General features: G+C 41.7%; 1 long non-coding RNA gene across 4 annotated transcripts in view; it reads left to right on the forward strand.

The window, feature by feature from the left end:
• LOC121943221 (uncharacterized) overlaps window positions 1-22409 on the forward strand; it is a 137498-nt gene extending 115089 nt beyond the window's left edge. For 2 of the 4 annotated variants that reach the window (XR_015776751.1, XR_015776750.1), the window contains 2 exons: window positions 14767-14821; window positions 21293-22409. This is a non-coding gene — a long non-coding RNA (uncharacterized LOC121943221). Of the gene's footprint in view, window positions 1-579; window positions 2781-5347; window positions 13896-14766; window positions 14822-21292 lie in introns of those variants that run through there. The other 2 variants (XR_015776752.1, XR_015776753.1) reach the window with 2 other exon arrangements.
• Window positions 22410-23236: the final 827 nt, after the last annotated feature.

The following is a 23236-nucleotide window of genomic DNA, read 5'->3' on the forward strand; positions in this document are numbered from 1 at the left end:
AAAAGATAAGTTATACAGGACAGAGGAGAAACCTGCAGCTCCTGTAAGTTTGTCTAAATAATTTTCAAAGATTTAAATACCCAGTGTCACATGAGAAATTGTACAAATCATTACGAAGACCAGTTTCAGGCAAAAACAAAATAACAAGATTTTTTTTTCCCGAAGCTCTCCTATCATGTCTTTATTTTAGTATCGAGAAATATCGATAAGAGTATCAATACCAATAAGAATAAGAAGCTTTTATTATCATTGCACAGAATACAAAGGGATGAGATGTGCTACATTATTGTCTGTGCCTTTAAAATAAAGAATAACAAATATAGAAATATAAAAAAATATAGAAGTTGTAATGATAAACATGACATGAACCAGATGCAGACACTAGAAAACACTTAAACAATATAGAAGTATAAAGATATAAACCAGGTACAGACACTTATACACAGAGGACAAAAACAGAAAGAACACAGTAATCCACAGGAGGTAAAATGAGCTTGTTGTATTCTTGGTAACGGTATCGATATGGTTAAAATCTTGATGATGATCACAGCCTTTCAAATACGTGGGATACGTATGAATTTGGGTTCGTTACTTTTGGTTAGAAAACATACGAACAGTTTGTAAGAACAGCCTGAAATAGGCGATTACAGCTCTGCTGTTAGGAGTTGTTGTTGAGTCTTTTTCCCCAAAGACTGTACAGTATTTATTTCTTTTAGGAAAACTGAGCTTCAGTAATTCCAGTATTACACTCCAGTTTTGTAATAAGGATCTGTGGAAAAATTACGGATCCGACAGTAGAGGAAGTTTTGTAATAGGCCTTACTAATAAGAAGTTTAGCTTTTGGAAAAAAAAAGGTTTTAAAAAGTTCATGTTCAGTTAGAGCTTGAGGCAGTTGTGCTGAAATATGAAGCCGAATATGATACAGTCAGTTTTGCCTCGGAAAAAAAAGGTTTAGTTTAGTTAAAATTTGGTTACGAATGCAGGCGGGTCTTCGGGTCTCAGCCCATGGCTGCAGCTGAATCCATAATTACCCAGATGAGTAGATCCATTTTATTTCGGGCGATCTATTCCTTACACTCGAATAGACAGAATTCCTGTAATGTGATGTCAGCATGCAGCATGCCCCTGTTTACCAAACCAGCCAGTCGGTGACGCCTCCAACCAAAGAATACCAAAGAGATGAGGGAGGGAAAGAGCTTATTTTGGTGAGTCCAGCTTTCCGTGGAAGGAGACGGCTCGTGTTGTACTTTCAAGTTTTAATTCTGCGAAATATCTCTCCCCTCCACTCGAATTTAATTTGGGCAAACAGGGTAAACTTGCAGCACCTCACTGGAGTATGTGTATCTTTGCTCCTGCAGCTTAAATTGAAGCTGTCTCTGTGTCTCTGAGTGCTGTATTGATTCACTTGGCACCCACTTATGTCCTATAATGGAACAGAGCTCATGTGCTGTCACCAGCGTTTGGAGAACTGACCCTACCTATTAATTCTGCGACTAAAAAAACACGACAAACAAGTCCAGCCGTTCTGGTTTTGCCCGAATGTCGGCCACTCTCACGGTCCTGTTACTGGAGCGGGGAAGTTCTTAGAAAATATCAGTGACAGAGGAGGTTTTTCGCAGTATTATGATACAGTCAAATCTGGAGCTGCTCCCGAGCTGTGAAAGGCAGGCATATGGAGAAATGGTCTGTATCTGTGCCTCAGTAAACCAGAGCCAAGTCCCGAAATGACTCCTTCTTTTCTATTCGCAGCTGAGGCTAACTAAAGATTGGTATTTGTTTTTGGTGCATGGAAGCTTTCCAAGAAATGTGTGCATGTGTGTGTGTGTATTTCTGTATATGCACTTTTGTTCATGAGTGTGTACGTGCGAGCCAGTCAGTCTGCTTCTGGCTGTGTGGGACGCTCTGGGAGACGAGGATACAAGTGTGTGTGTCCAAGTGTTTATGTGTCGGAGTAGTGGGGCGTTTTGGGAAGAGAAGGACTGAGTGAGTAGTAGCTATACCTGGACTGTCTCTTGCGTTTTGGGAGGTGTTGGTGGTGGTGGGGGGGGTAAGACGAGGAAGAAGAGGAAGAAGGAGTGTGCAGGGAGGAGGAGGAGGAGGAGGGGAAAAAAAGGGATAGGAGAAGAAGGGAAGGGGAGAGGTTCAGGGGTGACAGGAGGATGGCTTCATGGCTGCATTTTCCCTTCGCCGAATTTCCACACTCCCCTTTCCCTTTTTTGTTTGCCTTATTCAGCTGAGCGAGTGAGCGAGTCAAACAGACAAGGAGAGTTTGCAGTTTGCAAGACTGAGAAAAGAGAGAAAAATCAAGCCAATTTTTTCCGATTTTTTTTTTTTTTTTAAGGCTGGGATTTTGGCTGTCTTACAAACAGATGTTGCTTGTCATTTGCTCGTAGTGCAGGGGAAGCAGCTTTTACAGGCTGAGAGATTACCTCTCGCTTATTTATAGTTATTATTACTAGCGTGCGGTGAAGCGAAATTATAAAAACACCAAAAAGAAACTAGTTTGTTTTGCTGTTATCGTTTACTTTTTCCCCCTCCGTCTCTATCCCCACACCAGCCCTCTTCCCTTTTGCTTTTTTCTTTTGTCTCTCTCTTTCCCACCCTCTCCCCGAGCTCCCTTTCGGGCTGGTTTTGTTACTGTAGTTGCATGTTTGAGCTGGGGTTTTTTTTTTTGTTGGGTTTTTTCTGATGGGCCACAGTGGACATGACTGCCTATACCTTCTGCCAAGCACCGTAGGCCCTGCAGAGTAGAGCACATTTGGAAACTTAACATAAAGGCGGTAAGTCATCGTGCTACCAATGAGCTTTTTCCACTTTGCTTGTGTCATGTTTGCTGTGTTTGTCACATGGTTTTTGCTGCGATGTTTACCGAACATTAGCTGTGGTGAAAGGGCCCCGAAACTGAACGCTACCTGTTGGGGGCTAGCCGGGGCTATCTGTTTACACTGTGTGATATTATGAAGTGCTAACGACACACCACTTCCTCACCTCTCACTTCTTCACCTCTGTTGACCCCCCCTCCCGCCCTCCTCGCTACCTCTGCACATACACACACATCACCTCTGTTGCTGGGTAGATTTGGGCGGGTAGCGCCGCTGGGTTTGGCCGCCGGTGTTGTTCAAGTGCCGAACAATGCAGGTGGCGGCCCTCTTTAGCTGGTCTCATCGGGGAGTCTTCCTCACACACACACACGGACACACACACATCGGTGCAGAGGTGGTGGCAGCGTTGGCTGGCAGGGTGCTCGCGGACCCCGCTGACCTCTTTGTTCGGGCCAATCTCAAGGTGTCTTTCAGCCTCGCTGGCAAAGACCCACTGACATACTTTAAGCAACTTGGCAACAGCTTCAAAGTCAGACGTCTCATTTAAATTCAGGCGGGGGGACGAGAGGGAGAAAGAGAACTTCAGATGGAGTCTGAAAGTTGAAATTGGACGACTCACTCTTTCTTTTCTCATCTCTGAGTTTTACAAGTTTTACTTTGTCGCTCTGAGGTGCAGAGCGACGACTCTATTCACGTTAGACAGGAATGTGCTGAAACTCTGTTTTAACATTTGAGCAAAGCTTGAAAAGCTTGTGATGTGAAGCGAGTGAAGAGAGAATTGTTTTAAAGTTCTCAAATATGTAAAATTACTTCATCACACAAAAAAGTCCAAGAGAACAGAAGGCGGTTTGTCGCCCATTTGTTTATTTTTTCTGCTGTTATTAGTTGTTTTTTAATTATAACAATTAATGGGTTCATGTATTTGAGAATCTGGGAGTGTAGTTCTGTTAAGAAATGTTTTTACAATATTACAGATTCATCACTGTAAAATCTGACAAGTTAATCTTCCTTAAAATAATCCTGGAAACCAATGGCCTTGAAAAATACAGTAAATATGACTATAAATATTGATAGTTGTTTTATATATAAGAGTTAAGTTTACTTAACTTAATTTTGTGAAGTTGTTTCAACCTAAAAATGACAAGTGAAATTACCTTGTTCTTTTTTAAGTGTCAGCAACTTCAGTAAATCAAGTTAGTCTGACTTAACCTGATCCTGACAAAGAAGATTTAGCCAATGATGACGTTAGGAGATCTACGAGTTCTGTTTCGTTAACATTTTTAAGAAAATACAAAAATGATTGACTAGTTTGTGACCAGCAGAATGCAGATATAGTAAACTTGGTTTACTAAAGTTGCTAAAACTTGGAAAGATTGATTTAATTAAACTTTTTAAATGCAACAACCTCTCAAAATCAAATAAACGTCACTGCATTTTTAGTAAACTTAAAAATGAGATAAAAATAAACAGAAATTAAGACTAGTACTTGGATTTACTTACATTTTTTCAAGGCGATTTGTTTCCTAGACTGTTTTTTAAAAGTAAAATCAACTTGTCAGATTTTACAGTGTACTTTTAGTCTTCACCTTGTCAACCTTTTATGTAACTTTAGGTTTTATTTCTAATTGAATTGAAACACAACATAAAAAAAATCTAATCAAAGGAGTCACGTAGGATCATATTTTCAGATATCACTCACAGTGTTTACTGTACAGTCAGGCGACTGTGTCATCACAAAGTCCCGTCAAATATCCACCGGCGTTAATGAAGCAAAACTCCTACACAGCCTTTTATGAGAGCAATTTTCCTGCAATTTATTTTCAGGAGTTTACATTACTTCTGTCTCGTTGAGCTCGGCCACACGCCTCTTAAAACACCACTTGAATTTTTCCACCTATCACTCAGTGAAACGACGCTCTGGCGGCGAGGGAGCGCCGTGATAAACAAGTGTTGGCACAATAATAACAACCTGTGAGCAAATAATAAAGGAGAGGTAGGAAGTTCAGTGTGTGTTGGCTTGGAAATAATGCAGTGCATTGTGGGATATGGAGAAACCGTGTGAAGACGTTGAGTGAAGTATGATCACCCAAAAAATGTCTGTTATGTGGTGAATAATATTTTGTAATTGTGGGAAATAACCTTTCTGACAGTTGTGTTTTATTTTAATTTGAACACTTTTGCTTTGTTATATTCGAAAAAAACACTAATGGGGGATTTTTTTTAGATATTAGGAGACTTCATCATTTTTGTTGAATATTAGGCAAAATAACTGCATCTAATTTTCAGCATAAGTGGTGTTAACATTTGTGTGTTAGGCTTTAAAACGACAGAGCCAAACTTGAACTGGTGCTGTAAGTATGAAAAAGCTTTGCTCGTTTCCTCCGTCCCGTCGCGCTGATGGACGTGTGAAGTCATCTGCTCACAGAACCCGAACCCGTAGATCCGAACTTGTGTTAACTGACACCACAAGCTTGTATCTACAGGTCTGCGTCTGTGCAGCTCCAACGACCCGAGCAGCATCAGCAGAAAATACAGCCGGGGCCGCTCGCCAGCTCTCACCAACTTTATTAACCATTTCCCTGTCACACATACCAGCAGCACTGCTTCGCTCTGATCAAGGAAGTAGTCATCGCTACGAATGCTCCGTCTGTCCCGGGATCAGATTTCATCTTAAAGTTTTAGGTTCTCATTCAAATCCAAAACATGTTTTCAACCTTCTGAAAAATCTCAGATATCAGTGTTTGTGTCCCAGAGTCGTGTCGAGGTTGTGCAGATTCTTTGACACTTTTTTCACACTTTGTCTTCTCCAAAAAGAGACTTTGAGGGGTTAAGAAAAGGCCGGCGACGAGTCAATTAGGAAGGAAAATATAATTATAGCTCCCGCATTTCCACGTGCACATTTCCAATGTTAGTTTGTGGCAAACTCTCGAGGAGACAGAGCTATTTCAGTCAGCAGTCAATTAGCCGAAGCGTGGCCTTTCTAGTGTTAATGAAGGAGACATCGGCCCAATTAGAGAATGCATAGTGGCGACGCTTGTTTTCTCACAAATGGCCATTACCTCCCAGATGTTAAAAGTTTAAAAATGAGCAACTGCGAGGCTTCTCTTTAAGGGAGAAAATCTGATCAGCCTTCGTGGGGTGGGGAGTCGTTTGTGTGTTTTGGGGTCAGTGATGTAAGGAGAAGATTTGGTGTTTATCTGCTTTGTGTATGCAGATCTAAGATGCAAAGTTGGAGCACTACAGCAGCTCCTAATATGTTATAATCACTATTGCGTCAGGAATTAAAGGCATCAACTTTAATTTTCAGCCTTGTTTTCAAATGTCCGCCTTTTTTTTTTTTTTAAATCCCTGACCCCCCCCGAGCCATGAAGCCCTGGTGTCCAGGTCTGCTTGCTCCCAGGTTGAGGTAGTAGGTTGTATAGTTGAGAATTACACCCCGGGAGATAACTGTACAACCTCCTAGCTTTCCCTGAGGTACGCATGGCGCTCTGCACAGCTGGATCAATACCATCAAATGTTATTACCGTATGAGTCTCACAAAAAAAAAGAAAAAAAGGCAAAAAACGAGACATAGCGTATGCTCCACATAGTCAATAACAATCCAGACTGTTTGCTGATGGAGGGTTTCTGCTTTTGGGTCTGTGACGCCAGTGTGTTAGTCCAAGTGTGTGTGTGTGTGTGTGTGTGTGTGTGTGTGTGTGTGTGTGTCTTCGTGCATCTCAGGTCTCTGCAGACTGATACTGATATTTATGGGTACATATAAAAATATAAATCTTCTTTGTCTTTTTTGTTTATCTATCTTTTACAGGACAAAATATGATCTTAAAAAAGATGCGTTGAGTGTTTTCATCTGATTTTTATTCCTGCTGGAGTTTTGATTTTTATGTATTGTTATGGCTGCAAAAACAAAACTTTTATTATTGATTAATCTGCCTGTTTTTTTTTTTTAAATAATTGATTTAATCATTTGGTCCATCAAATGTGAGGAAAACCCATCACGGTTTCCCCCAAATGATGCCTTTGAGTTGCTTATCTTGTTTGAATTTTAGCCCAAAATCAAAAGATATTAGAATTTAGTGACACAGAAAAGCTGCAATATTCACGTTCATGAAAAAAAAGTTGAGTTTTGTTTGTTTGTTTTTGTTTTTCCTGCTTGACAGTTTACTTCAACAAATAATCAATTATTGACTAAACATTTTCAGGCAACTAACTAATTGTTTTATCTCTAATTACTTCATATATATTATTACCAGTGCGTTATTAAGATGTAGTGACCATGCTGTAGAAGTGGATTGGCTGGTTAGTTTAGGGACTGTCGGTTATGAGTGAGAGGAGAGGGGGCGTAGAAGTGAAGCACTGGGGAAGGCATTATGTTTTTGATTTGGCAGTTTGACTTTAAATGGTTGTGTTTTGTATTTATTTTAAATACCTTCAGAACCCCCAAACTTGTGTGTGAAAGGTTGTTTTCTGTAAAAAATATCCCTAATCACAGCATTTATCACAGCCAGAAACTGTGAAATATGGTTATTTTCTGTAAGAGGGCGTCATGCATTTCCCCCCAGGGAGGGTGCACCATCTGCTCTCCTACTCTGATAAATTAGGAACAGTCCCTTAGCAGCAAAAGTCCAAAACTGGCATCTCTTTATGTTGTTGTTTGTGTTCAGACGAGGTCGACCGATTTAGTTTTTCAGGGCCGACACTGATTATTAGTAGTTTACGAGACCGATAAACAATATTTGGAACCGATATGCATTTACAGCAAAAATGAAAAACTTTGTGTCAATATTTAAAATTTGGAATAAAACAAAACTCTGACACAAAACTTTGTGTAAACGCCTTTAACAAAATCAAAATCAAAACTTTCAGCATCGTATACAGAAAGTTCCCTGCAACTTTTTTTGATAAAGTCAAGTGAAAATGTAAATAAAAAATGAATAAATGAAAATAGCTCCCTGAGGTTTTACTCCCTAATTCATCAGTTTTATCTGCGATTGTTAAAATAACGCTCTGACACAGGTTATCGGCAAATCGCCAAATATTGTCTCCAATAATCGGCCAGGCTGATAATCTGTGGCCCCTTACTGCAGGTGTGTGTTTATGTGTGTGTCAGTTGTCAGCAGAGCAGTGTTTATCCGGCTGATCTGACGTCAGTAAAGAGTTGCTGTGTGTGTAGCAGCCAGGTAGATCAGAAGCTGCGTATTGTTTCAGAGCTGATGGCACTGACATGTGAGAGCTTTTAACCACGATCTGCGTCTCAAACATCAGTTCGCTTCCACTCCGAGGTGACGTTTTATTCTCCGCTCACTGATAACCTCATTATCGCTGATGGTTGTGTGGAAGAAGTCCGGCAGCTTCAGCTCTTGTTGTGCGCGTGTGATGACAGAAAAGCGGCTTGTAAAAGATATCAGGCACAAAAGAGGAAAAAAGAAAAGAGTTTGAGACTGGAACAGGAGTCTCAGACAGCAGCGTCCGTTTCCACGCGGTAAAATCAGTTGTCACCGTGAACAATTCTTGTCACAATATTTCCAATCAGCAGACGCAGACTGCGTGGAAACTGCTGCTGTCAAAATGTCTGACTCGTGAAATATTGTGACAGTCAGGGAGGAATGGGAAATCTGCTGGAAATTAACAATGACATCGACGCACAGAAAATTCTTCAAATAATACAACATTTCATTGTGTTGGCTTTTTAAACACATTTATCAGATTCATTATTTGTTTATTTCCCACGTTCATTGTGAATCATTTCAAACTTTTCAGTGTAATAAAAAGTGACTTACACTGTAAAATCTGACACCTTGATTTTACTTAAAGACATCTAGGACACCCATTGCCTTTAAAAATGTCAGTAAATATGACCAACTTAATTTATGTTTACATCTAAATGTTAACTTTACTTAGATTTTAGTTAAATTGACTTAATTTTGTGAAGCAGCTTAAAAATGACAAGTTTAATTTCATCAGTCATTATAAGTTTAAGAAACTTCTATCAGTCAAGTTTAATAAGCTTTATATTTGTATTCTGCTGGTCCCAAACTAGTCAACCATATTTGTATTTTCTAAAACATTTTAACAAAACCGAACTCACAGATCTCCTTCATCATTGGCGAAATCTTCAAATTAAGTCAGATTAACTTGATTTACTGAAGTTGCTGACACTGAAAAAAGAGCGAGGTAATTTCAGATGTTATTTTTAAGTTGCAACAACTTCACAAAATTAAGTTCAGTGAACTTAACATTTAGATATAAAACATAAATTAAGATTAATAGCTGTATTTACTTAACTTTATCCAGGCAATAAGTTTCCAAGATTATTTTAAGGAAGATCAACTTGTCAGATTTTACAGAGATGAATCTGTAATATTATAAAAACATTTCCTACTACACTCCCAAATTCTCAAATGTATAAATCCACTAATCATAAAAATGACAAAAACAACTACTAACAGCAGAAAAAAGTGTGCTAAAGTAATTTTACATATTTAAGAACATTAAAACAATTCTCTCTTTTCTCACTTTACATCAGGAGCTTTTCAAGCTCCAATGTTAAAAAAGAGTTTCAGCTCAGAGCAACAAAGTAAAACGTGTTAAACACTGAAAGAAGAACAAGGTAATTTCACTTGTCATTTTAAACTTGCAACAAAGTCACAAAATTAAGTAAATACAGCTAAGAATATATAAATGTTACTTTGTAACCAGCAGCAGTTAACTTTGCTTGTTATTTTGTGTGTGTGTGTGTGTGTGTGTGTGTGTGTGTGTGTGTGTGTGTGCATGAACAGATATGTGTCTATTTAAGTATGCTTACATATATGTTTGTCTTTATGCATATATGTAGGTGTATGTATATCCATATGTTTCACTATATTCTAGAAATAAAGTTTTATTATTATTATTAATTAAATTTGTTTGAACTTAGGAGGACTGATTTAGTTAAACTTGTTGCAACCACTTTTCAAAATTAGGCAAATATGTCTAAATTTTGAGTAAACTTAACGTCAGGATATATATAAAATAAACTTAAATTAAGACTAATAGTTATTTTTACTGTCTTTTTTAAAGGCAGTCGGTTTGAAAGATTATTTTTAGTAGGATCAACTCGTATTTTACTGTGAATCTGAGCTGAAATCAATCCGAGCAGCTTCTGATGCTCTTTCTCTTTAACTCCATCTGACATTTCACCACCAAGAAGAACTCCGTCTTCAGCTCTGCTCTTAGAAATGTAGTATTTTTTAGCTGGTGGGAGTATGAGAATGAAGGTGGCCTGTCTCTGCTGGATTTACAGCCTCTAACACTCCCAGCACAGCAGCACTGTGTGTGTGTGTGTGTGTGTGTGTGTGTGTGTGTGTGTGTGTGTGTGTGTGTGTGTGTGTGTGTGTGTGTGTGTGTTAACCTTTACATGGTATATACTGAGAACATACAGAGGCCTGGCAGTCGCCCGCCTTCCCGTCTACCAGGACGTGTCTGTGCGTGTGTGTGTGTGTGTGAGTGTGTGTGTGAGTGTGTGTGTAGCCGAGGTAATAGGTAGAGGAGCAAAAGACTGCCCCCTGTTGGTTACCTCTGTGAAGTGTCCAGCTGTTGCAGGTTCATATTTGGTGACTTGGCAAATGATGGAGGATATGAAACAGGTGATTTCTTTTTATTTTATTGGTATATGCGGCAATCCTAAAGTGAGGTGCAGGACTGCTGGTTTTTAGATGTGTGTGTGTGCATGCACATGTCTGTGTGTGTGAGTGTGCGAGTGCTGCGTGATGCATTAATCCAAACCAGAGCAGAAAGTGAGGGCATCCAGCTTTGTGGGGTTCGTGCGGTCTGTCTTGTCCTTCATTTTCCTCCCTATTTTCTGCTTCTTTTTTTTTTTCCCTCCTTCCATCGATCCACAAATTGCAGCCTTCGTATTATAAGGTCAAATCTGCGTTCTGATTGGTTTGGAGATATTAGGCTTGAAAGTTTTTGCAGTCTAAATAGAGACAATGATAGGAACCTTTTGTTCTCTAAATAAAAAGTCAACAAATGTTAATAAGTTGTCACAGAATAAGAATATATGACAGTGTTCAAAATGTAAGATACAACCTCAGAAAAAAGAGGGGATGAAGTAGTTTTTTGTTGTTGTTGTTTTTTTGTTTTAGATAAAGTATACCTAAAATTAAAGTTTGAAATACTCGTAATAACATAAAACATAACAATTGTTGCAGAAATCCAGTAGTAATAAGTTTGCTGGGTGATATGGAGAAAATCAAAAACAGCTAGAACAGTCTTGATAAGTTCATAAAGTTAAAACATTCAGCCTGGCTTGATTTCTCTTAAACAATATGGGAAGAGAGCAATGAGCAACTTAACAAGAAATGGCCCAAAAAAATAGCAAACAAAATTGTAAATTTACTAGAAATTTTCCTGAAAGTAAAAAAAACAAAGTAAAACAAGAAAAGATCATCCTAAGAAAGTGCATTTTTTTTCATTTTTGTCACATAATTTTAAATATATAATAAGGGGAATTATAAATACAGTTTTCTGACATTTTTACCCTGTTTTTTGACAATAGCCCCCCCGCTAGTTAATTTTCAAATCATTTCCTCGTCCTCTACTAATTTAATTTCATTTATACATTTCTTGCCAAGTTGCTCATCATGTTTTTCTTGTGCTTTTTTAAAAGAAATCAGTGTTCACAGGTTTGAAAGGTTTGTGAAAGCCGTGTGAATGTAACACAAGAAAAATGAGGATCGCGGTGTTAAAGGGTTAAAAACCAGTAAAAGACAACACGATTTTACGATGTCCAAAAGACGATGTCTAGTCTCATATCACGATTATTGCGTAATTTAAATATATTGCCCAGCCCTCTTGCTAAATTGCATCAGCACCGTTGCCATAGCAATGACCCCGTGACCTGTGCGACGCCTCTTCCCTTCGTCCCATCGATCAGATGTGACAGCTGTCAATCACTCTGGACAAAGCGCCGATGCTTAAGCTATACAGCGAGTGTGTTCTGCTTTTCACCCTGGCCTGCTCGGTGCTCACACACACACACACACACACACGTACGCAGCATCCACAGTGTGTGTTTGTTTTGTACCTCTCCGGCTCTGCGGCCCGGTGCTGTGTGCTTATTTGCAGTGCTGCTGCTGTTTTCTGGGATGCGTGGGCTAGCGTGACAGATCTGGGTCTCTGTTGATGTACTACTTGGCTAGCCGGGGCCGATTCCCGGCCATTACCGGCAGATAACAAACACTTACAGAGAGTGAAACGGCATCGGTAAATCAGCGGCGATGAGCCGTCACTCACCTGGATGCAAAGTTTTTGCACCAAAATGAATCTTGATTATTTACATTTCACAGCATTTTTTTTTCTGTTTGTGCATAGTTGGTGTAAATCTATACCTGTGTACTTAATGTGTGTGTGCATACATTGTGCACGTGTGTGTGTGTGTGTGTGTGTGTGTGTGTGTGTGTGTGTGTGTGTGTGTGTGTGTGTGTGCAGGAGTGTGTGAGCCTTTGTCTGCCTGCTGCAGGAGCTCGTGGTTAAAGCCGGCTAATATTAGTGAAGACTGGCTCTATCTGGACACAAAGCAGGTGGTAAATGAGGATAGCTGCACTGTGTGTGTGTGTGTATGTGTGTGTGTGTGTGTGTGTGTGTTTGTACGTGTGTCAACAGGGAGATTTTAAAAGTGGTGGCGTCAGTGTTTTTCAGTGGTGCTGGTGCTGGTGGTGGGGGGAGCAGAGAGCCGTGGATCCAGATGCACGGTTTTCTCCGGCAACTGCAGCTGTATAGAGATAGAAAAACGGCACAATGCGCCGTCTGCCAGACAGCAGTCAAAGAGGATTGGAGATTAGCCGGGGTGCAGACACAGTCGGTCGATCAGTCAGTCAGTCGGGGCGGGAGGGAGCCGAAGAAAAGCAAGAGGGCAGTGTGGTCTCAGGGATTTTTCTCTCTTTTTTTTCCTCCCCTTTTCCCAGTCTCTCCGGGCCCCGTCGCTGATTTGAGCCCGCAGCCGGTTGTACGTCGTCGCTCTCCTTCTCTGCTCCATCTGTCCCTCCCCCATCATCTCTCCTCTTTCTCTCCTTCCTCCCTCCCTCTCTCTCACTACCTCTCTTTCTCTCTCTCTCTCTCTCATACCAAAGCCTGGGGGAGCCAGTGGAGATTAAATGTAGCCTCTATAAGCCAAAGCACATCATGTAGCAATGTTTCTATGGTCCCTTCTCTCTCACACTCTTTCTCTCCCCCTCTCTCCCCCTCTCTCTCTCTCTCTCTCTCTCTCTCTCTCTCTCTCTCTCTCTCGGTCGGTCTGTCTCCCCTTCCTCCTCTGAAGCGGTAGTGTGAATGATGTCGGCTCGTGTGAGACGCAGAGTAAGAGGAAAGAAAGAAAAGAGAGTGCAAGGACTGGAAAAGTGGATTTTTTTGTTTTTTGTTTTTTTCTCCTACTTGCATGCAGGAGAGAACAGAGGATTTGTTTTATGGGTGGAAAACGGACAACGGCAAGGTGGAAAAAACAACGAAAGGAGGACTACTTTCTCTCTACCTCCTTCCCTCCCTCCTCCTCCCCCCTCCTCACCTCTCTCTCTCTCCCTCTCTCCTGTCTGATACAGAGGAAAAGTGGGCCTCTGGCTGTAAGCGATTACAGCTGTGAGGCAAATTAATGGATGATATTTCTTTCCCCCTTTTTTCATTTAAAGAGAAAAAAGAAACGCAGCCGATCAACACGAGAAGAGAAAAAAGAGCCAGAGGGGGGAAAAGAAAGAGTAAAGGAAAGATTGAGAGAAAGAGGTGGAGTGCTAATATTGGGGAGAAGGAGGAGGAGGTGGGGGGTGGAGGAGGTGGTGGGGGGGGTTATGGTTTTTTCCTGTCTTCCCTCCTTTCCAGCTCTGCATGTGATTGAAAGACAGAGAAAACAATGCGAAGGAAAAAGGGCGAGGAAGAGAGAAAGCGGAGCGAGACAAGAGATCAGCAGGCGTTTTGTCCTTTAACTTGGATTTGTGCGTGTGTGTGTGTGTGAGACAGAGTGTGTGTGAGAGTGTGTGTGTGCATTTTTTCCCTCGCCAACCTGCTTCGGACCTGCAGGTTCAAGTAAAAAAAAAAAAAAAAGTAAGTATAGGCTCGGGTGTAAGGAAAGGCAAATGAGTGTGTCACTGTTTTGTGTATGCAATGCATGCCAGTGTGTGTGTGTGTGTGAGTGCACGCTGTGTGTGTGTGTGTGTGTGTGTGTGTGTGTGTGTGTGCATGGTGTGTGTGTGTGTGTGTGTGTGTGTGTGTGTGTGTGTGTGCCGCCCCCCCCCCCTCCTCTCCCTTCGGTGAGGCAGCATACTGGTATGCTTCACAGGCACTGTGGCCCCGGCTGCAAGCACTGATTCCATGGCTCGATGCTCGCTCTTTTTATTTTTTGTGGCTCTTTCTGACTCATTCGCTCTTTATGTCTCTCGCTCTCTCTCTCTCTCACACACACACACACACACACACACACACACACTCTCCCTTACCTGTTCTATCTAACCTTTAAGTATCACTTCCCCTTTCAGCGTTTTCTGGGAAGAGGAATCCTTTCGCCGACTCTGTCTCGCGACTCTCCTCCCCAGACTGCTCACTCTCGCTGTGTGTGTGTGTGTGTGTGTGTGTGTGTGTGTGTGTGTGTGTGTGTGTGAGTGTACAAGAGAGCGAAGAGATAGAGGGAGAGAGAGCATGCACATGGTTCATTCCGGCTCGGTCCTACCACCCATCCTCATGCCTTTTCTTTCTCGTCTCCGTCCGCCGCCTCTCTTGCCGTTTATTTCGCCTGACTTTGAGCAGCTCGCCGGACGAGCCGACATCTTCCTCGTGTCGCTTTTTTCTTTCTTTTTTTTAAAAAAAAAAAAAAAAAACCTTCCCCTGAGCATAACTGGAATCTCGTGCTGCGAGTAAAAAAAAAAATCTGAGCTTTCTCTTTCTCTCTGTCTCTTTTTCTCTTTCCCCTCCCGAGCAGGAAGCGAGCGAGGAGAACAACGGGCAAAGGGGGCATCCTGGATCCGAAGGGGAGGGTGAGTCGATACCAACAAATACTCTTCCTCTCCACTTCCCTCTCAGCTACCCATCTGTTTCCTAAGCTTTAGACCACCATGGTAGCATGAAGGAGCCGCCGAGCTTTGTTATCTGGCTCGTCTTTTCTCCGTGCAGCCTCTCCGGAGGATTTAGAAACCGTGCTGAACGGGGATTTGAAATGATAGAGCGTGCATCGAATGATTTTATTAACCGATGTGACAGTCGGATGTGCATGCAAGTCATCATGTCAGAGGGATTGTTTGATGCTGTGCGGTCCTACAGCTTCAGATTTCGATGCTGTGATCGATGCATCCGGGCTGTTTTTTTTTGTCTCGGCCGTCAGCAGCGATGATTAGCAATCATCGGCTGATTTCGATTTTCCCCGCGACGGCAGGAGATCTTTAGGCATCCTGTACGGCAGCAGGCTCTGTACCTGATGGCAGGAGGCATTTTTCAAAGTGCTGTATTGTTCAGATGAGGTGGGGGAGGGGGCGAGGGAGAAGCAGAGAGAGAGAGAGGGAGAGTTGGGGGGAGGCTGGCCAATGTTGTGTCTGGCTGAGGCTTGCACTTGTTGTATGTTCACGAGCAAACATGGGGGCAGTGGAGATAGCAATGCTCAATTAATGCACGTAGTTTGGGAGTGTGTGTCGGGCGCAGAGCTGCGTGCCTGTGACCGGCAGAGCTCGCCGTGTGTGATGCTCAGACGCTTCGAGTCCTCATTTGACTCGGAGACGAGTTTGGAAGCTTTCTTGCTCCGAGATTTCTTTTGAAAGCGTCCGGGGAGGTTGAAGGCAGCTCTGCGCTGCGGCGGAGGAGCCCGAGTGAAGACGCACCTCTCTCCGTCCCTGAGACCCTAACTTGTGACGTTGTGCTTTCATGTCCACGGGTTAGGCTCTCGGGAGCTGAGAGGGATGCACGGCCAGCGCGATCTCCCACACGTTGCTGCCTCGAACAATGGCGATCAGAGAGGGAAGGCCATGGCGCAGTGAGCTAAGGCGTTCACCGCACGCTCGCCATGTCACACTTTTCACTTTGGCTCACACCCTGCTGTATGTCGCTTGTCACCTGTGCCTCTCTCCGTCTGCTGCACCGTCGCAGGCGATGAAATGCAGATGAAGGAGATGGTCTGGTTTTTAGCGGTGGATCCTCTGGGGTTAGGAGGATGAGGATGTGGTGGCACGAATGCTGTTTTAAGAGTCACGTGACAAAGTTAAGGCAGGATGAGCTAAGGCATCTTGATGTACGACAGGAAATAATCACCTTTTAGCAGCAGAGCCCTCGCTGTATCAGTCTCAAACATTGACATTGAGTGCTAACCTAAATTTAACCATCAAATATCAGCCGGTCTGCGACGCCGACCTTTAAGTGATGCCACTTGTTTGCTCACATATGAGCTAAGCTAATGTAGCATTTTGATGCAGACGAATGTTTTTTACTCTGTTTTACAGTGAATCCGTTTGACGCTGCACGCTCTAAACGCTGTTTTAAATAATAATGTTTTAAATAGTTTCTGGTAACTGCTGAATTCCTGCAGCTGTCAGCATCTAGGCTAATTATGTAGCACGCAGGTAGCACAGGTGCCTTTAAAAAGCATCTGCAAAGGGAATTGATTGCAGTGCCATTGATTATCTGCATCCAGAGCTGCTGGCTGACAACAATTAATAATGCTGGTTAAAAAAAACAACATCTAAACAGCTGGTTAGCATCAGAAGCTAATGCGAGACAGTGGTAATGCTGCTGTGATAGCTTCATGCACAAGTGGAAACTGTGAAGACGCATCTGTCGGCGTGATGGCTCTTTGTTTCTGCAGCCAGCCTGTGTGCGTGCGTGTGTGTGTGTGTGTGTGTGTGTGTGAGTGTGTGTGTGTGTGTACCTTTCTGACTTGAGAGCAGCACAGACTAATGTTGAGAGCGTGACCATGACAGCTCTGTACATTATGTGCTTGACCTCAGTGAACCCTCGGCGATGTCAGAGCTCACTCGCTCATGCTAACACACATGTGAAGGTGGCAGCAGGAACAGGCTCACGGGAGGGGGGGTCAACCAGCAATGTCCAGCGTGAATAATCAGCAGCGGCGCCTTTTGCCGCCAGACGACGACACCGCCACCGTGATTCACATGTGAAGTGCTTCTTGAATGCTGTTTGATTTAGCTGCAGCCGGAGTGGCAGCTCACTTTGTCGTCCATAGTAACAACTTTGAACTGATGAATCAACTTTGAGCGAAGCAGCTCATGGCGGCTCTTTGGGGCACGTTTTCATTCGAGATTCTTTTCTTTTTTTCCCCATTTGTTGTTCAGGTTCACCACGGCGTCCTCTCCTTGTGCCTTGCAGACATTCCTCTCACAAGATTTAACAGAGAGTTTCGATACTTGACTGACGCTCATCACACCGTGGCTAATATCTGGTATTAACGGGGCGTGCCGTGAATATTGACGATAACTCGTTTTCACGGACGCTTCCCTTCATTTTGAACTCGGTGCACTTGTGGATCGAAGAATTTAGGAAGTGGATATTGGGTGTAAGACATGAGTTGTGCTGCTGTCGGCTTGACAGAGATGCATATGGAAAACATATTTGGGGGTTGGTGTTGTTCATGATGCTAGAAATGTCATCATTACATATTTATACTCACACATGCTGAAATTCAAAGATTGTGCGCACAGATTGAGCCTGTCGTCTCAAATCAACGAGGCCCTGAAGCTTTGTTTGTTTAGCTGTTTTTGACGTTACTCTTGGTCTTTATAAGTCATTTTCTCTCCATCAGCACCGTTTATTTTGTCGCACTCAAGTGATGCAAAAGACGCTTCATTGTGTTTTAATTTATCAGCCGAGATCGAACCCGGAGAAGCTTCCATCCTTAGTATGGATTTTAACTTGAACCCCCTTTGCGCTGCTAATCTGCTGCTCTAGCAATGCTCTTATGTAACGTCCCTGTCAGCCTCGTCTCGGTCTTCTCCTACCGTCTCTCCGCCACAAAATCGTTTTTTATTTGTTCAGTTCGGTGGACAAACACTGACCTGGAGCGAGTAAGTGTCTAGCCGGTAAGCTCGAAAAAGGGTCTGCAGGCTCCATTGTTCGGCTGCTCCGCAGACTGTCTGTACACTGTGTCCCCGTGGCCGAGGCAGATGTGGAGGGTAGACAGAGAGACGGGCAGACAGCTGCTTCATCGCCCCAAATGTTGATTGAATGATTTCACCGAAAAGATAAACTCCCGATCGACGTCGTCGACTCGTGACATGATGTGATGTTTGCATCTGGAGAAACTGTGCTGAGTTTTGGCCTGATCTCACATTTCGGACAGATTTAAGCATTGATTGGTTTGTCTTAACCCGCAGCAGGTGATGACACCTGCGACTCTGTGATCCTGCACCAAGAGGTGACAGATTCACCCGTTTACAGTTCCCACTGAGGTCTAAAGGCAGCTTTGTGGCTAAAAATATCCGCTATTCCCACAAAGGTTGATTCCAAAAACAGGCACTGATGATTGATTACAGTCCTCTTTAAGGTGGACTTTTTTTAAGGTGGAGCGCTGGAAGTCGATGATCTGGTCATAGAGGGAGTTTGAGTGCGTGATAGTTCATGTGAAGGGTGTGTTGGATGAGTTGCTGCAGGGTGACGCCCAAAGCGCCTCAAGAAAGCCCGTTTGGGTAAGAATCAAATTATCGATCGCGGCGATCGATTGCCACGTTGACAAAAAACCGTCGAACGTGGCGACGGCCGGCTGGCGACGAGCCGAGGCGTCTCTTTGTGGTTTCTCTCCGTGTTGAGTTTACAGTCACCATTCTGCAGTTTTTCCTGCCACTCCCTTCAACACGCCGCCTCGGCTCAGCTGCAGGCGGGTGAAGCACACTCATCAATAATCGGAGCTGGTCAGCGCGCATGTGTGTGTGTGTGTGTGTGTGTGTGTGTGTGTGTGTGTGTGCTGCCTACAGTATCTGTCAGCATGTCTGTAATGTCTGTGTGTGTGTGTGTGTGTGTGTGTGTGTGTTTAGCAGTTCTTCCCACTGCGGAGGGGTTCACTACCCATCCTTCCAGGCTGTCGCTGGAACAAGATGGCGTCGCAGCTCCACGTGGGCCCTCCCGCGCTGGTTAATGCCCATTACTATGGCACCGAAAAGCCATCGGTACACCTGGGGCGTATTTACTCGCCACATATTTGAAATTTCTGAGGCAGCTTCTCAGTTCTGTAGCTTGGCTGACTTGAAAAGATTTAGGATTTGGGGCAGATCCATCGCTTTTATTGTTTTTGCTTGTTGGTTTTTTCACTTTCTGTGTTTCAGCTGCCAAAGTTTTGTCTAAAATCTGGACGGTTTTAACAGTGCTGGTCGGGCGAACGAGTACGATTTCAGCATGACTCGTCTGTATCTGTTTGTGTGTGTGAGTGTGTGTGTGTGTGTGTGTGTGTGTGTGTGTGTGTGTGTGTGTGTCCTGACTAAGGCTAAGGCCAGTTTTAAAGAAGATCAGGAATTGTGCGCACAGCCACATCACACCAGCAGATTAACCAGACTACACACTAACCTCATTAATCTGAGAGACTGATGTCACCAACAATGTGTCAGCACTCACACACACTCACTCACACACACACACACACACTCACACACTCTCACACACACACGTATTTGAAAGTGTTGCCTTTGTCTCCACCTGATAGAAGGCCAGGTAGCGCTGCGTGGAGGTCGAGGCCGTGTCAGTGTTTGTCCCGCTGCGGATCCTGTTGGATTGAGAGACAGGCTGGAAATCCCCCTGATGAATCAACATTTAACACTTTGCTGCCACGTCAACCCAAAAGCTGCTTTTTTTTGTTGGATGTTTGAAGGAAAAATAGCTTAAGCACGCTGGCTGCGGTTAACATTTAGGATAATTTTCTGCCTCAGCAGCCTTGATACCAGGAAGCTGTGCAGATGTGATCAGCTATTGTGTCTGCAGACGCAGATTTGATTTGCAGGTTTTGGTTTCTCATCCTTTTTTCTTCAACCGAGCTGGCAAGTTTTTGGAGGGCTGCGTCTGTAATCTGTTTGATGATGATGATGATGATGACGGGCATGTCACACAGCAGCTGGATCAGGACGAGATATTATAGCACGAACAAATCCCACACAGCTCGAGACTCAGACTGAGTTCTTAAGGACGATGTTGAAACATTTACATACCTGTTTGATCATATAGATATTTATTTATTTTGAACGAACAAACAGAAAAAGATAAAAAATTAAACAAAATGGCAATAACAACATTGGATGATGACCTATACTACAAATAAGCAACGAGAAATGACATCTTACATGTTCGAAAAGAAGCAGGAGGAAGTTTAAACGTGTCGTTTCCTCAAATAATCAGGAATCATGTTAATTCATGATCTGCATCCCTAACATATATACACGTACTTAAATATTTACACACACACACTTACAGACATCCAAACATGCACACACATATACATACATACATATATATATATATATATATATGTCCCACTGACTTTACACATACACACATATTCATGTATATTAAACATACATATGTACACGTGTACCACGACATACAACCAAATACGAATCTTCGCAGTATGGAAATTACTTCTTTTTTTTCAAATTCTATAAATTTTTCTAATTTTTTTGTCTGAATCTTTATCTACGACTGCAGCAATAAGTGGATTAATCGATTGGTCGGTTAACAAAAAAACATTTGCAACTTTTTTTGAGGTATCAATCATTCATAAAGCAAAATTCAATTCAGTTTTTTTTTATTCAACATGTTCTGCATCCAGCTGCTCATATGTGAGAATCTGATGCTTTTTTTCGTCATACGTGATAGTAAACCGAATATTTTTGGGGTTTTGGAACGTTGGTCAGACAAAACAAGGCTTTTGACGTCATCACACACATTTTTGCAATTTTTGGTAATTTTATAAACAAAGCGATTAACAGAAAATGAAAATTGTTGCTCTACTCTACTTCAGTTAGCTTTTAATTTGACTATTTTGTAATCGGAACAAATGCAACACGATAAATAGTGTTTAGCTGTAGGTACGATTGTCTCTTATACAAGCAAACATGCACAGTATCTTTAAAAGGAAAACTACAATACTAAATACATCACGTGCATATGCTGCATACTACTAAACAGCATACTGTGCAATATTGACATCTGAGACCAATTTACCCTCCATCAAATTTCACTCAAGGGCTGTTTTTGTGTTGATTTGTAACCTTCGTCTCTCTTCAACTTTTCAATATGTTGTCAAAGTTTATGATTCAAGTTCAAATACGTTTATTTCATCAGCTTTGACTGTGTATTATCATCTAGTTGATCATTTGACCTTGTTCAGCTCAATGATGCTAAATTTTCTGCATATTTTATTCATACGGTGATGTAACCCTCAAGTTTATGTCACCATTGTTATACTAAGATATGGAACAATTTTGTGATTTTTTTTTTTTTATTTTTGTGGTTTGCTCATTTATCAGGTCAAATCACAAAAAACGTCTACAATGAGTGTTGACCAGATAAATCCAGGGCTGCAGTGACAGCTATGAAGAAGTGCATGAAATGAATCTATATCCTTTTATTGTGTCGGATCACGCAGAGTAACGTATGTGATTTGATTTATTTGAGGTTAGAAGATTTAGAGAAATTTCATGTTTTCTTCTGCAATTTAATTCCATTTTGTGTTGGCGGTTGTTTGCTTTATAATGTCAAGATGTTTAAAATAATGTGTAATAATACAGTTTATGCTTTTGTAATAAATATAGCAGTGACGTGAGAGCGCTACAGTTAGCCCAGTGTTCTCTTCAGAGGCCTGCCGCCGAAATAGAGACGTCTTACACTCGTGTCTAAATAAAGCCTGGATGCTGTCATTCCACATGATTGTCAATTCTTTCATCCGTCACGCTTATTAATAGAAGCTCTGAATGAGTTGTGGGAATTTTTCAAAACAGACATGTCATCTGACATGTTTTATATCTTATCTTTTGAGGTATTTTTATACCTTTATTTAAGTTCAGTCTGTTTCAGCGAGATTTAATCTTTTGGAGTGATTTTTGTTTCCGCAGAGCTGCCAAGACATATTACAACATCCAGACCACAAAGACGTCGGACAGAAAATGGACCAAAATAAAGACATTAATAAACAGTTGACAAGCAAGTTCCCAGCAGCTTCGTGCTCGCAGTCCAGTTTGATCTGATATTGGATGTATACATTTGTGTATGTTTGTTAAATGTGTTATAATATATACTTAATAATGTTTTTCATAGTAATTAGACCTACGTATATATGGTAAATATTTAATTGCAAATATTCATTTTATTTCAGGTATGCAGATATTCATACATGTGTGATGTTTTGGACATGCTGTATGTGCTGCACGCTCTGAGACGGATGTTGAATTGCTTTGTCTTTCCGTCTCTTACAGACCAGGTCAGGACATGTCGGGGAGCGGTCCGTGAACATGAGACGGCTATGAAGCAAACTGCCCGCACACACACACATTACTGAGATACTAGGATGCTTTCCATGGTCACTTAAATGTCTTATTTGTAATAAAAAAGTATTTGATGCCAATAAAAATATATATATTTTTTAAATGTCATCTTTTTGTATTATTTCAAGAAATACTGTACAAGTAACACTGTATAATCCTGAGTAAATGTTAGTATTTGCCATCTTTTAGCACTTATTCACTATGCTAAGTGATTCCAAGGTTTATGCTACTTACTTAATTCTATGTAAGTGTACTCTCCATGCTAACACTTTAGCATACATTAGCCTATTCTGTGTGAAATTACACTCCAAGCTAACACTCTAGCATAAACTAGCCTGTTCTATACGAATGTACTCTCCATGCTAACACTTTAGCATATTCTATATTGGCCTTTTCAAAGTGAATGTACTCTACATGCTAACTTTTTAGCATAAGCTACATTAGCCTTTTCAAAGTGAATGTACTCTACATGCTAACGTTTTAGCATAAGCTACATTAGCCTTTTCAATGTGGATGTACTTGACATGCTTAAACTTTAGCATACACTTTTCTTTGTGAATTTACACTTCATGCTAACACTTTAGCACACTCTATTCTGTGTGAATGTACACACAATGCTAACACTTTAGGGCACTCTATTCTGTGTAAATGTACGCTCAATGCTAACACTTTAGCATACATTAGCGTATTTAATGTGAATGTACACTCCATGGTAACACTTTAGCATACACTAATCTATGTTAATGTACTCGCCATGCTAACACTTTAGTATACTTAATTCTATGTAAATGTACTGTCCATGCTCAAACTTTAGCATACATTAGCCTTCTCTATATGAATGCACTCTCCATGCTAACACTTTAGCATACATTAGCTTTTTCAATGTGAATTTACACTCCATGCTAACATTTTAGCATATGCTACATTAAC

The sequence above is a fragment of the Plectropomus leopardus genome, chromosome 6, assembly GCF_026936395.1.
Source record: "Plectropomus leopardus strain MGB_pleo_1.0 chromosome 6, ASM2693639v1, whole genome shotgun sequence".
NCBI lineage: Eukaryota > Metazoa > Chordata > Actinopteri > Perciformes > Serranidae > Plectropomus > Plectropomus leopardus.